At 37.2% G+C, this 15,066-nt stretch overlaps 1 protein-coding gene across 1 annotated transcript in view; it reads left to right on the top strand.

The window, feature by feature from the left end:
• The window catches only part of LOC124165067, a 231,315-nt gene that overhangs the window by 135,234 nt on the left and 81,015 nt on the right, over positions 1 to 15,066 (top strand). The gene's annotated exons all lie outside the window — the stretch shown is intronic.

Below are 15,066 nucleotides of genomic sequence, written 5' to 3'. Positions count from 1 at the left end.
ATTATTAATAAAAGTTTTTCTGGGGGTAATTATGTATTTTCTTTGTTTTTTAATGGATGAACGCACTCCTTCAGCTGTCTTTACAATGGCGAAGTTCCACTCAAAACTTGATAAATATTTACTCGTTGAAGAACCCTAAATTACGCGCGATACGCATTTTTTATTTGATTATTCTGTACAGGCTGACTTAGTGATTCTCGGTACCTATATTAAGTTATATTTAACAGTAGGAATAGTTGGATTTTTCTGATATTTCTTTTAAAACACCCGAGAAATTGTTTTATATCTACGAGAGAAGAATAAGTAAGCAGTTAATCATTGTACTCCGATGGAGCAGTTTCTTAGCCAGTATGAGAGGACGCTGAGTAATTTGTGAATTTATTATAATTTAAATTCAATGCAGTATTCTAATCTCCTCGCACTTTTCTGTTAATTCTTCATATAGTTTCGATAAATTAGGTTTTTTGCATCTAATGTTCATCACTTTAACATAATCAGTTTAAATAATTATTCAGCCACAAATTTCTTTTATTTTCATCTACTAATACAGATTCCAATGGTGTCTTAGTTCTCATCAGCAAGGATATTTAGTATCTCGTGATAATATGGCGTGCCAAAATGTTCCTCCCTAATAATGATTGCTTGAAAGTAATTGCCGATTTTCCCGTTCGGCCTTGCCATTTCCAACCGTGAGGAAGTTGGTAATTCCTAGAGTTTCGGAAAATATGACGGTCGTTAGTGAGGTGTAATGGGATTGTGACGGCGGAAAATAATTATACATTTCACCGTTGAAGATAAGTATTAATAATTTAAGCGGCATCTTAAGAGGAAGTGTGTGCAAGCCAACCAGAAGGTCACCCGCTTATCTATGATCTATTTCATGATGTATTCGGACCGGGTGAGTTTTAGGATGACATCATTTTAGTGACGACCTACTTGTCTAACGCTGATAGACGCGACAAGTTAAGAGAAATGTACTGCCGAATTCATGTTTTTCATTCTTCATTTGATTTTCAACCTGACGCAAAAATACAGAGAGCGTGACACAGGTGTTAAGCGAATTTTAGGGTAGTAACCGCTTGAGATTCAAAATAAATTTGTTATTCCAACTTATCATTCATTTGGTGAGAAAATTCTGATTTTGATCTATAAGATTTTTAGATGATAAAGAGCAATATTTCATCGTATCGTTTGTAGATTAATTCGGTGGATGTATTTTAGCTAATACTTTTCCTTCGATTGAGCTTTCTCTGGTGCCAATTTCAAGTGTGTAACAAGTTTTGACTAAAATTACTACGCTGGAATGGTATTAACTCAAGAAGTATTTTGTTTTTTTTTTTATTTACTATATTTCATTTCCTTTATATTCGTGGTAGAATATGATTCATCAAATGTGGTTTTCATGAAATAACATTTATCGTAGATAAATGTTTTTACTTTACCGCAGTTAAAGTTACGTGACGCCTTGATCGCCAATCGAAAAAATTACGTCGTAAAACATGATGGTAATGTACATTTGTGAGATAGGCATATGCAATTTTTGAGATTAAACTAAGTATGAAAATGAAGCAGTATTTGAGTTATTTTATCGTGAAACCTCCATGTTTGTAGATTCTTTGATGTCACCATACATCATTTATCCTCCGTGCCAGAAGAAAAATATTCACCAAGATAAAATCAGGTGTTTGTGGTGTAATTAGTACATGCATATTTGCGTGGTGACTGCAGTTAATCATGTTTATCCTCCTGGCTTCTCTCCGGAATAACTATTGCGTTGTTGCGGTAAGATGGTGGCAAATTAATTGCGATCAAGCCTCATATCCGTGTATGTTTCGTTATTTATTCGTTTTCTTTCATTTTATTTATACGGCATGATCTCATTCTCTGTCGCTTAAGCTCGATAATTTCACTTATCTTCTCCAGCGTTATCAACGTTTAGAAATTTTCCATCGAGCGTATATTTCAATTCTCGACGCATTTAAAAGAATTAACTCGTCTTGGTTAAGCGTTGTGCCGTGATGTCATCAAATTTAGTTAATATATGCTGATGTACTGCGCAAGCGTGTACGTCTCGCCCTCATCTAGCGAGGAGACTCAGATGTCCATGCGTAACGAATAAATCTTGTGTAAATCCACTTCAACCTTTGATTGATGTAACTGTTTAAGTTCTTTTAAGGCACTTTAGTCACTAATGGAGATGTTCCTTCCAGGGGAAAGTTGATATCGTGTCGATTGAGTCGAGGATATGGACGTTGAATGCAGTTTCTTTAATCTGGTTTGGTAATTTTATTGTTTTCTCTTTTAGTTTATTTTTATTTCCCAGCAAAAGCACTATCATCTTTCCTCTTCTATTTACTCTTTTGAATTCGAGAAAACGAAGTCTCGGTTAGAAGATGAAAGTATATAGTTGAGAAACTATACAATAAAAGTACATCGTCATAGTTGGTACCTGGCGACCAACCTCAAAGGTGTTTGGGATAATTTTGAATCGGCCGCTTTAGCGCTGGTATGGAACTACATATGTTCTGATGGGCTGCCATCATCGACGGAAAGCGAAAGTAAAACATCGAACGCCTGTTATCGCCCCATAAGATCGAAGAATCAAGGTTTCTGGCTAGATTAGTAATCGGCGACTGAGCCAAAACTCGTTTGATTTCCGTTATAGATGAAGTCCTCTCGTCATCGAAGTAATCGTTCGAGTTTATTAGGCAGGGTGGGGTTTTCCATGTACAGGGTTATCATAAAATAATGCTGCGGTTGCGGTAATTCATAGAAAGATTTATGAATAGATGGGGTGGCATAGATTTTTTTGAGGCTTCCCGATCCCTGCTTGAGTGCCTTGAGTAGGGCACTTCAAATAAAGCACTCCCTCCGTTGGATGGGACATCAAGCCGTGGTCCCCTTGGCGCCTTTCGTTAGGAGTTGGCTAACGTCGACGACGGGTTTCTATCTTGCCGAGCAACTAAAGGCGTACGTATTCAAATTTATCAATTATGAAAAAATCTGTTTGAGACGACAAACTTTTAAAATAAAAAAGCATAAACTGTAAGTTATTCTGTTTTCATATAAACCATGTTCAAAACCGCACGATCTTTTTATGATAACCCTGTAGAATAATCATAAGCATAACCGAAAAGGAGGCACTTGAACCCTGGGAGGAAGGGTATTTTGTGCTGAAAAATCATTGGTACTGCGTTTTAAATTTACTGATGACAATTACAGTTTCGGCGATCGAAACTTCGAGAGACATTGAGTCACCCGGTGGAAACCCCGAGAAATTTTCTCTCAGCTAATGCAACCGAAAATCACCATAGAATTCTCGAATGGAATGTGTAGTTTTATAAAATAGGAAGTTATCGGAATTAGCTCAAAATATACCAGTATTACCGGTAATTCAATACCAAAATTTACCGGTATTTCATTTTCCAGCTCTTTTCTATTTGACTCACCAACTTAACACATTATAACCCAATATCGCTTCTAAGTAACATCAAAAATGTATATATTTTCAGCTCCATTGAGGAAAGATTAATGCTACGTGTTCCTTTGTGCTGTTAAGTTTAATGGTGAAATGTGTCCCTGCCAATATATTTTGATTGAGTAGAAAATGTTCACATTTTTAAAATGAAAAGTCTTGAAATTTAATTTCTCCCAAGAGCAGCTCTGGGTTAGAAAGGGTTAAGGGTGGATGGCGATATTTGATGACACTGTGTGACAGGAAACATAATCACATATACACTAATATAGTATGTTCCACAATCATTTTTATGATTTCACCCACGTTTAGGCATGACACCGTGTATAGTGTCGAAACCTTGGTCAGACCATCAAAACAATTGTGGAGCATACACCAATGAGTACCTAAGGTGGGGTACTTAGAGGGTTACAACCGCCCGGGCCGGGAACCAGTACTACAACTGATACGCCCGCGCTCCCGGAGAGCTGTGTGGAAGGGAAGGAAGAAAGGAAAGAGGCGCCGCACAGTGGTCCCAAATCGAAAAAAGCTGGCCAAAAGTCATTTTTTCGACTTTTTACGAGGAAGTTTTGAATTATATATTCGGATTCTACAGGATATGGCCTATAATATTTCGTACCTGATAGGTCTGTGTGATTATTATGTTGACCTGTGTAACCCGTCAAACATGGGCATGTTCAGCCTAAAACGCCCGAGGCGTAGAAATTGTCGATTTTAGGGTAGTTCAACTTAATAAATAGCTATTTTAATTTCATAGGATTCATCTGTCAATTTTAATACGGTAAGTTTGCATATTTTTTCACAATATTATAGTATTTTTTGTTCGTTTCAGAATTTATTATAACAATATTTAATTATTTATAATGTTAGCTATTTTTGGGCCTATTTTTAGCCAAATGTGTCGATATAGTTTTGTGCCCCTCCGTGCCCCTCGAAGATTCCTATGCTGAATCCTTAGGAAGAGTATGCACAACAAGATGGAGAAAAAAAATCTTGCCTATACTTGCCTATCCGTCATCTAGAGGGTTTTAAGTTGAGCGGTGCACCGCTCCGCTGAGGGCGGCTGGCCGGAGGCCGGCGGGAGACAGTGGCATTATCGCTCAAATATTCCTGTATCGGTGGTCAAACTTGCATGGTGTATACTTAGCATAATTCTACATCCTGTACGATTACATAAATCAAGTGATTCACGCCTATCGTATGCATACTTCTCGTTTGTGAAATCACCTTCAAATATTCATGAAGCCAATGAGAGCGGGTTTTCATGCACTTATAATCCCAGATAGCACAAGATTTGTAATACCACTGCAATACCACCACAATACGATCATATTACAAAATGGAACTCTTTGTATTCCATTTGTATTCCAATTGTGTTACAGTGTCAAATGTCCTCTAATACAATTGTATTTCTCCTGTAATACCATTGTATTACAGACAATCTTATTTCCCTTGTAATACAGTTGCAAACACAGGATTCATCAGGTGTTATCTCCAGATCCATAGTTAACAGTCTTCCATGAATGGGAAACTGTTAACTATGGATCTGGAGATAACATCTGATGAATCATGTGTTTGCGACTGTATTACAAGGGAAATGCGAACAAGGCATAAAAAAATCAAAGGACAAGACAAATAATTTTTCCACTTAGGAGTATCCTCACTTAGGTATGCCTAACCTCAGGGTTATAGTATAATAGATTCGTTTAAAATAAATTTTTAGGGTAAAGGGGGTGTCTGCATTTCCCTGAAAAAAAAACTTGAGGAAAAAGCATGAGGAAAACTGATTGAAAAATCAGAATAGTTGACCATACATATAAATAATATAAGCAAAAAATAACTAATCCAACACAAATGCAATGAAAAAAAATATTGTTGACAAATAACAGTAACACTCGCAATCAATGGTAGCCCATGAACTAGCCGGCATTTTTCCTGGAAAGGGAGTCTCAGGGAACATACAACCTACCTGAAGAATGATTGAGGCTTTCCCAGCGTATAGAATCATGAAATTACCAAGTAACCTTCCAGGATACCACATATCTTGAGTTTCACCGAATTTAGTGCACTCCCAGCTCATTGATACCCTCTAGTGTTATCTAAGTAGTAAAATTAAACAGATTGAGGGTAACAGGTTGAGGAGGATTTGAAAAGAGAAAATTGAAGTTCATAATTGCATTATGATTTATTCATGGTCAAAACACTTTTAAAATAAACATACTCCATTATTGTAGCACTCTGGTACATTCAATTGATATTTCCCAGACAAAAAATTTAAATCAATCGAACAATTTAGCTTAACTTCCCGGACAAACACTTAAAAATAATCATCCTGGCCCAGTGCAAATCGATTCAGGCAGAGAGGTTACCTTCAAAGTCTCCAATGTTATTTAACATGTGTCAAACTTCAGGACAAAGTAAGTAATAAGCATTTTTTTAGTTTTGTCCAAAATAATTTTTGGCCCAAGATATATTCCACCGAACATGGACCCATGGGTGCTATTTTTCACATTAGATTTCGGACAAAATACTAAAATGCTCATATCTAAGGAAGAGTTCAAGATATTTTGCTAATTTCAGTTTTATTTGAAAGATAATAATTTTCTAACGATACCTTGGGACAAAAAAAGCAGTAACACATCTGAAGAAGATGCAACAAGAACACATTGCAGAAGAGTAGGGACGGATAGAAGCTGCACGTTAAGTGCTTCACTTTGATTTTGCTGAGACCTGGTCAGTGATTCTACCACAAGAAGTTCAAGGATATCACTGGAGTAATGACCAAGTTTAAATTTTTACAGGAGTGACATATTTTCAGAACAAGGCCACAAGTGTAGCAGTTATAAGTGATGACAGAGGACATGAATCAGCACATGCATTGTTGGCAATTAACAAAATTCTTCAACCACTGCAATCACAGGTAGAAAATATCATAATTATTTCTGATGGTGCCGCTAGTCACTTCAAAACCCTTACCAACTATTTGAACTGGCAATGTTTAGGGATTAGAATTTTTGAGAAAAAATGTTTTTATGAAAAAATTTCAGCAAGAGAATGTGGACACAAATTTTCAATTTAAATTTAATCACAAAATTATTACCTTTAAAATAAAACAGAAATAAGTATATTATCTTGAACCGTTCCTGAGCATTATAGTATTTTGTCCAAAATCACAAGTGAAAAATAGCACCCGCAGGTCCATGTTGGGTGGAATGTATCTCGGGCCACAAATGTTTTTGGACAAAACAAAAAATACTTACTACTTACTTTGTCTTGAAGTTTGACGTATGTTAAATTCAATAACATACGAGGTATGAAGGTAAGATTTTTTCTTAGGTTGCCTGAATGGATATGGACTACTCCTACTACGTTCTAATTAAAAAAGTTAAAAACAAAGTATATGTACATGATGCAAGAATGCTAATAATTGTAGCAAAGCAATATAAAATTAATTGAACATTAACTTATTATTTGTCCTTTCTGAAGCACTCAGGTACAACCATTTTGATATTTCTCGGACTAACAACTTGTCCTCGTGAAGTCCCTTCCTCCGGGCAGAAACTGTAAAGATAAAGGAAATGCTATCATTACTCCCTGGGGTATATAGGAAAAATGATTGAAAATTATATTAAACTCCTGAAACATTTAATTTAGGAATAGGTTCCTCTATTCAGTTTAGGGTATTTGGTTTTCCCCAGAGAAATAAGTCAAAGTATGAAGTTATTACTCCATGGGGTAATACAAATTACCTAAAATTTCGTTGCATTCCAAATACCTTAATAACAAACCTCCCCTATCATCACATTTACTGATGTACCACAAAACTGCATCAGGAGTTTTATACGGGAGAAAATTAAAAAAAATGAAATTGGCACTTCTTCAAGTCTTCACAAGATTGGGTGACCCTTGACTTTCACGAAAATGTAGTAAACACCCAAAATTCTCTCTTGCCTCACTAATTCCATTCATTAAAATTATACTTTTGTTGGCTTCCCTTGGTCTAGTCTCATGTTAGGTTGACTATTATATCCGTAGCGATAAATAATGAATAAAACGAGACAGCAACACGTCACTAGTACATTAACTGCATTATCAATATGCCTAAAATTTCTACAGCAGAACCACTTTCCAAGCTTAAAATTTGTGTGCTTGCACAGATTAAATCATTGAATGCCAGCACTTACCTGAAACAACAGCCGTGGGTTCTAGAGTTGACAAGGGAGCCTGTAGCACAGATGACCTGAGAATCTATTAAGGCTCACTAAATATCGCAGAATGGTAGGAAAGAATACAGGTATCTCACTGTCTCAGCCGTAGTTTAACAACAACGAAGAGTCCAAAATCACAACGAAGCCGGGGTCAAAATCGTGAGAATAGTCCAAACCAAATGAAGCAGGGGGCAAAACCGAGAGAAAAAGAATCCAACACGGCGAGGGGTCAAAGCAATCTATAAAGCGAACCAGAAAATATGAGGTAGAACTCTATCTACCTTCTCAGCACTTCTCATAACGAGGTATCAGGCATCAGGAAAGTGAGTTTTAGCAAGTTCGACGATACGTATTCCATCGTTCTTTTGTTTCCCGGGCGGGTCTTGTGTTTTGCCTTTGTATTACTGTATTACGAATCATCTGTATACAAGACGTTTGAATACAACTGTAATACAGTTGTATTACAAAAATCGGTACAATTTGTAAGGGTACAAAAGATTTACCATTTGTATACAAATGATTGTGCTGTCTGGGGCTTTTCTCTGCAAAGCTTTCCTCATATTTTTATAGAGAAGAGATCCCTTACGTGCTGTACAGCGTTGTCAGCACGTTATTTCGAAATTAGGTATTGACGCTAAGAGAAATAAATGCTCCCTAATGCCACGAATTGTTCACAGAATCATTTCAACAGCCCTTAAACGTAGATAGGATAGAATTCGGAGGGAAAAATTCGTCTAAACCCACCAATGGAGCGTGAATCTTGCAAGTGCATTTTTTAATAATAATGGAATGAGGATGACTGCCTCCCTGATGCATGCATGTGCATGGATGTGGTGAATATTTCCCACTCATTTTTACTTAATGATTTTCTTACTGAAAAAGTACTGTGCTCCGAACTGAGTAAACACGGCTAACTCGAGAAACTTCTCTTGTCCAGATGATTAAAGCACTTGGTTTGCCAATGTTTGTCATTCAAATTTCAGGATACGCCGGAAACTCAAGCTTGTATATCTTTTATTCAATGTCAACTCATAATTCCCTGTTTTTTATTGGTAAAAAAATAGACAACTTTTAGAAATCACATTCATCATTTCAGCCGTAAATAATCCTGTTAAATTTGAATCCTGGGTGCCGCAATTTTTTTCGTACCTTGCGGTGTACAATAAAAATATTGAGAGAAAAGAATATTAATAAGCGAAGAAGAAGTATGTCGTGGAATGTTAGAAAACAAGATTTTGACTGAATGAAATCAAGCTTGCAAAAAATATTCTGACGCGTTTTGTGCGAAGAATATTTTCCCGAAATACCTGAGAAAGTGGAATCAAAGCTCAAGGACAGATGAGCATTTCAAAGAGATGTTCAAAAGCAGGTTGCAGAAGGAAATGAAGTTCCCTCCAGAAGCATATCAATATGTCCCTCTTGCATCTAATGAGTGCAAATGATTACCGTGCATGCACAGTCGGCGAATATATGCAGTGTATAAAAATAATCACTCATTAATCTCAATCATCATATTTTTAAAAGTGAAGTTTTCATTTAGGATTTCAATTCAGACAATATGAAATTACGTGTAAATATAAAATTATAATCAACAAGTAAGAAATATTGGACCCGTTTTTTTGAAATTTTGAAAAATCTACGAACAAATGCTTTATGGCATGAAATGTAATTAGTATTGTGATTTGTAATTTTCACGATGAAAGACTTATTCATAAACTTTCAGTGATATTAAAATCTCTGTCCTGCGGTAATGAGATTAATAATGAAGCCTTCAGCCAGTATTGCATTGAAATAGCTGAGCTGTGCATCGATTATGGTTGGTATTATATTCTGCTCATGGTACCTAAAGGGCTGATATATGGAACAGCAATTTCCAAAGAATCCTTTCTTGCAACTGAAGTTTTAACGGAGGAAGCATTGGAGTACAGGAACATAGACATGAGGAAATTCCGAGAGCATTGTACAAGAAAATACCCAAGAATGTTAAATGATATTGATATCTTTCGAAGACTCCTTTAAATATCTGAATCATACATTTAAATTACATCATGAGTTACAAAAAAACGAGGTCAGTCAATCAGGTGAGGTGTAAATTTGCTAATTTTAATTGATTCGCAGAGCGACAATGAGTCCGATGGGGTGACATCGGACAACGATTATTTTAAAATTTATGAAAGCGATTTTACTGCTATTCGAACATAATTTTCCTCAATGTTCTTAATATCAGTCATTTTATTTCATCTTATGTGACTTATCAAATACATGGAAGCCAAAAATGAGTGAGTGTGAGTATTTTTTTCCGATTTTGGTATCTCACCAACTATGCTGATGGTCGCGGGTTCGAATCTCACCAATTTAATTTCGTAAATTCTATACTGGGTTTTAACAACAATTTATACATCTTTTACCTTAAAATGATACTATTTTAAGCTCTCCATGAACACTAAGTTATCGCCAATCGCAATGACATCTATATCGAGATTTTCTAAAAATTGTTTAAACAATAACAGCTCAAATAATGATAAAATGAAGAGGCATCGTAAAAATAATGCTAAAATTAGATTTAGACGATCAAAACCAGTAAGAAACATCCACTTTTATTGCTGTTTTAGCTAAAATTACGACGTTATTAATTTTGGCCAGCTTTTTTCGATTTGGGACCACTGTGCGCCGCCGCGATAGGAGCCCGACGACGCCTCTGGGGTAGGGATAGGGATGGAAGGGCGGGAAGGGAAAACCCTCGCCGCTATGGAAGCGATCAGGGCCCATTACTAGCGAAACCATAATTTAATGTTTCTACTGAAAGGAATTTCCCGAAATTTCTGCGATTTTCCGTAGATAATGTGGAGCACACAGTAATCTTGTATCTGAGCAGGGGCGCAGCTAGGAACTAAGGCTATGGGGGGTTTAAGGCGCTAAACACTGGGGTGTATGACTGTGTGGAATACCCGCCAGGGTAAGCGGGAGGTGCGGGGGCCCTCCCATTGGAAAATTTTTCAGATAAATGGCTGAAAATGGTGTGTTTTACGGCCTTCTGAGGGATGTTTTATTAATGTTTACACTTTTATATAAGTAATATTAATCCAATTAAGTGAAATGGGGGAAATTTATAAATTTTCTTACCCCTGGGGGGGGGGGTTATCCCCCAAAACCCCCCTCGCTGCACCACTATATCTGGGATAATGTTTTCTATTTCTATTTGACTCAGTTTTCCTCCAGCTTTTGTCATGTTTTGCTAATTTTCCTAGCCCTTCACCCACTCCTTCGTTCGTATCATTCATCAACCTCCCGTGCCTCATCTTTTACCTCTCCCGCATCCGTGCCGTCGAGACTCAAGTCACGCTCCTTGAAGACGTGTGCGGTAGGTACCTCTAATCCTTGTGCCAAAAGCCCCATTTAGGGCGGCTGTTGGGATGACGCGCAGATGCAGGTGCTGGTGCTTGTTAGTCGTCCACTATGTTTCTTCGTTTCCGCGTTGCTCTTCCTGGCCTACGCTGCGATTGGCTGGTGGTGATTCGGTGGCGGCGCATCTTTGTGATTATAATTAATTGTTTTCGGTGCATGCACACTGTCGTGAGTACCATGGAATTATGATGGGAAAGTAATCAGAAGCCGCTAGACCACCAACGGATGTTGAAGGGATAATCAATCAAGGGATTAACTAGCCTATGCGTAGTAATAAAAATATTTGTAGGTATTGCATGATTAAATGAGTAGAATATCTTTTTTCTGTCATAATTGGTAGGTGTGAGGTCTTATATTTATTTTTCATTTCTTGATTGTACATATTTTTGTAAAATTGCAACTTATCGTGCATTATTTTTCTGTTATTTTATTATTTTTTAACGGAATTTTACCATTGGCTGGTTAATAAGGTGGATAACGCGTAAAAAGGTCGGATACAAAAATGAAAGTGGAAAAATCATTCATAAAATGTAGCGGAATTGGTGAATGGAAGAGTTTAGAGAAATTTTAGTCTTTGATGGATTATATTGATCTATTAATGGGTATTCAGGATGTAAATTTTTTCATATAGAAAATAATTTAATTAATTGACAACATTTTTATTATTATTGTTTTAGTGGTTTAAACAGTAAAGCAATGCCCTCCAAAAAGAGGAATCCAGTATAAGCTGATGAAATAATTATCGCCCATCAAAAAATCAACAGGTTTTAGCAAGGGCGTACCCAGGATCGTAACTAGGGGTGGGGGTGGGGGTCAAGCCATAGTCTAGGGGAGGGCAAGCCATGGTCTAGGGGGGGCAAGCCAAGTTGTGACATTAGTTTAAGAGATTATTTCCTTGAAAAAATAGTTTTATTTTAGTTACATATCTTCTACTAATGCGCATCATTTTTCGTGGGTTTAAGGAAAATTTGTAGAATGCTTTCGTTTCAATTCAGTACTGATTTTGCTTAAAGACTTTTGCGATTTTTGCTTCTAGGGGGGGGGGGGGGCAGCTGCTCCTCCCCCCCTCATGCCCCTGGCTGGGTACGCCTATGGATGTGAGTGTTCTTTTATCATTCAGATTGTTATAATGACTGATTTTTCTCATAAAATGATGGATTGGTTTTCGAATGTCGTCCGCATTCCCATTATGGTGATGACGACTTTTCGCTTACTATATTGTAGGCATCCTTAGGCCAGGACGAATCTCGAAAACCATTCAAGTGGTTCCCTACAACGCAACGCCGCGAAAACCTACGTCAGAAATGGAGTTTTCCGATTTTCTCGAATATATTCCCCCACGAATTGGATCGAAGCCTTGCGGTAGGTAATCCATATGGCGCCAACGCCCTTTAACGGACGAGACATTCCGGAGCCGATTGTGAAGAGTCATGAGGTTTTCCCATGACAAAATCCTGCGTTTGTTTTGCTGGATTCTTATATCCCTCTGCGGCGTGGCAGCTTGGTAGTTTGGAGGTCGAATTAGTGGATAATCTCATTCGATAATCATTCTTAGTCGTTACCAATCCCAATTTGTGTCAGTTTTTATCATTACCTTTTTGATGAGAAATAACCAACGAAATGAATTCGCGTTTCCTTATGATACAAATTTATAACTGCAGAAAAACATGTAATGTTGTCATTATCAATCCAATTATTTTTTTCCTAATATACAGAAAGCGAATTTTTTGTTTTATTAAAATATCTGGTGATGCTCTAATATTTTTGTAATTATCTGTAGCATTATTTATAGTGTTCGCTTTCGACGATTTACTAATACTAGTTGTAATACAGCTAAAACAATAAGCTAGCCAGAAATTTTAATCGACGTTACCATTAAACCAAAAGCAGTATCGCGCTATGGATAACGTTAACATAAATGTAAGTCATATCTATACGCTAAGTCCTGCCATAAGATCGTTCTCTGGGTAAAACTTTCGTTGCTTGGTGATCTTCATATCATTATTAATTATTCTTTAGTTGAGGAAATATATTGGAAAGCAAGTTCCTGTGGACTGGTTCCGAGTTAATTTTTTCTCATTATTTAAGTATACCGGGACTAGCCGCGGTTATAACTTTTACGGAGTCACCCGCAATCCATTTTTCGGAGTCACCCGATTTTTCGCATAATTTTGTCTCCTTTTTATGATAGGGTAGTTTCCTTCATCAAAGGAAAGGAAAGGCATTGTATGCGATTCGTTACCCACCATTAGTGTATTCATAATATATAAATTATTTCGTTTTAGAAATACCGGTTTAGACGAATGGCAATGGTCATTTTTAACCTCATTTGAAAAAGGCCAGATTGGCGCTCATGCGATGCCACTCCAAGTGACGTCACAGGAACCTAGTATCTATACGAGGAGATAGGAGTTTTACGTCGTCTGAGATTACCAATGCATGCACGAGGCACAGAGCTCAGGGAAACATGTCTTAATAATAACCTATTAAAACTGCCTATGGTAGGAAAGTTTTCTTCGTTTAATAATAATCCTTATTTAAGGCAAGCGCTACCAGCTAGCAGGGTACTCTGGTACCTGCTAGCATCCTGCGTCGTATCAGCGCTCAAAGCCTCGCCCCAAGGTCACCTCACTTGGCGATAGCGGGAAGCAGAATGACGTCACACGGCGTTTTCCCAGCATTCATACTTAGCCGTCGCGTGTTCACGCGCTTGAAATTTTTCACTTTTCATTTAATTGCCAAAAAATAGGTATCGTCATTTAAAAATCTAAAAGCGTGAAATGCGTACTCCAGGAGTAATTATCTTTCGATTTAGGCAATTAAAAAATGATAGGAAAACACCCTATTTGCATGCAACTATACTCTTTCGTCCTTTTATGATATGTCTTAAATTTGAACTAAAACAATGAAGTAGACTCGCCGCAAAGTATTCCTTTGAAAACAATCGGTGAAGGTAAACGGATCGAGTCACTGGTGACGGAATCATTCTGACTTGAGCGATACTGTCGTTGACTCACTTCTTCATGACGCGGAGTTAATTTGTTCGACGTCATGAAGGCATGCCAGCCCTACACGTCATGCGAACCTTCAAAATAAGTGGAAGTGAAAATTCCCTTCGAAGATACTCTGATGGAATTTTTTTTTTCAAAGTTTTTCAGTCGTTTTGAGCAATGCGATGGTATTTATTACTGAAATTACGGAGGCTGTAGACCATTACTGGAACGAGGAAGAAATCCGGGATGATTTCGCTGACGCGATACGCGGAATGTGGGCTAGAGGAGTCAACGATCGTGTGCGGAATGACGATGCGATTTTTTTTTTCGTGTGGAAAGGCTACATGTAATTATGCCGCCAATTTTATCATTCTCACTAATGTCCGGAAATGGAGGAAACTGTGCCTGCAGTCAATTCTCGGAAGATGAGAAGGAACGATGTTTGGGAAAGAAAGCTGTGACGCGTCGACGTGGTCACTTCTGCGTCACTCATCTCTCTCACGTTACCCTTAGTTGGCATATTTCGTAATTGAGGAACACACGAAGGGCGTTTCTAGACTGAAGTATACTAGAAGCTCATATATACTCGAATTGAAACTTTATTTCGGTGTATTGATTATGTAAATTTTTAATTAACAATCACATAAAAATTTGAAGTTATTTGTAATCAGTAACCTATCGACCGTTGTATCATTGGTAATTCGCCGTCGTGAAGGCAGACTTATACATAACATAAACGTTTGAAATAATTTAAGTTAAAATGACATCACTTTGGTTGTATGCAAAAATAAATTGGTGAACGAATTCTTAGTCTTGCAACTTTCTCTATGGTGTGCATTCATGCCTATGAGTAAATTAAAAGAATTTACACTTCATTGAAATAATTTAGCAACTGGGCATTATTAAGGAATTTATTCGATGAAAAGAGAAGCTTGATTATTGCAGTTGATGGCTTAACTTAGCCAAACTACGTACGTGGGTAGCG

This window comes from Ischnura elegans, chromosome 9 (genome assembly GCF_921293095.1).
Source record: "Ischnura elegans chromosome 9, ioIscEleg1.1, whole genome shotgun sequence".
NCBI lineage: Eukaryota > Metazoa > Arthropoda > Insecta > Odonata > Coenagrionidae > Ischnura > Ischnura elegans.
This window is presented reverse-complemented; position numbering and strand designations above follow the sequence as displayed.